Raw genomic sequence first — 914 nt, forward strand, 5'->3', positions numbered from 1 at the left:
GCATAATGACATCAAGGAAAACGAGAGATACTGTCAACTAGTAACATATCAGAGTGTCGTAAGGAAGGCTAAGTACATCGCCACAATATGGATTCAGGTGCCAAACCAGCAGAAAAGAGCTTCAGAAAAGTGAAGTTCCGAAAGTCTGAAGTCAGTAGGAGAGCTGACAGCGAAGGAAAGCCAGGACACGTCATTTTATAGTCCTAACCTCCGCTCCAGAGCGCACTGAAAGCGCCAACATAAGTATCTCATAAAGCACTCCGTCGTCGCGCCACGAGTGGCCTACCGGGACCATCCGACCGCCGTGTCATCCTCAGAGGAGGATGCAGATAGGAGGGGCGTGGGGTCAGCACACCGCTCTCCCAGTCGTTATGGTGGTATTCTTGACCGAAGCTGCTACTATTCGGTCGAGTAGCTCCTCAATTGGCATCACGAGGCTGAGTGCACCCCGAAAAATGGCAACAGCGCACGGCGACCTGGATGGTTACCCATCCAAGTGCCGACCACGCCCGGCAGCGCTTAACTTCGGTGATCTCACGGGAACCGGTGTATCCACTGCGGCAAGGCCGTTGCCTATAAATATCTCATACATCTTAAAAATGTCTCTTTGGTGATTGCTGACTGCCCAGTGCATAGTCTCTGCCATTGTATCAGTTGCAGCTATTCAGTGAAAGGGGAGGCTATAGAGGTCGACCGTCGGCACACCAAGCTGTCTTCAAAAGGCTATGGAACCTTGAGTCCGGCGAGAAAAACGCTGTTGCTTCCGGCTGCTCTACCAACTACCGAGGCAACGCTAATGGAGTGCGGAGGCCACCAAGTCACTGAAGACATGCTGGATAATTGGCTTTGTGACGTCCATTCAACCGCCTTCGAGAGGGAGGGCACAGTTGCTGCTTATCCCGTTCCTCTGCCAG

General features: G+C 52.4%; 1 pseudogene; it reads right to left on the reverse strand.

The window, feature by feature from the left end:
• Positions 1 to 456: 456 nt before the first annotated feature.
• Positions 457 to 574, reverse strand: LOC126254217 (5S ribosomal RNA; annotated as a pseudogene).
• Positions 575 to 914: the final 340 nt, after the last annotated feature.

Source organism: Schistocerca nitens, chromosome 4 (genome assembly GCF_023898315.1).
Source record: "Schistocerca nitens isolate TAMUIC-IGC-003100 chromosome 4, iqSchNite1.1, whole genome shotgun sequence".
In the NCBI taxonomy this organism is placed as follows: domain Eukaryota; kingdom Metazoa; phylum Arthropoda; class Insecta; order Orthoptera; family Acrididae; genus Schistocerca; species Schistocerca nitens.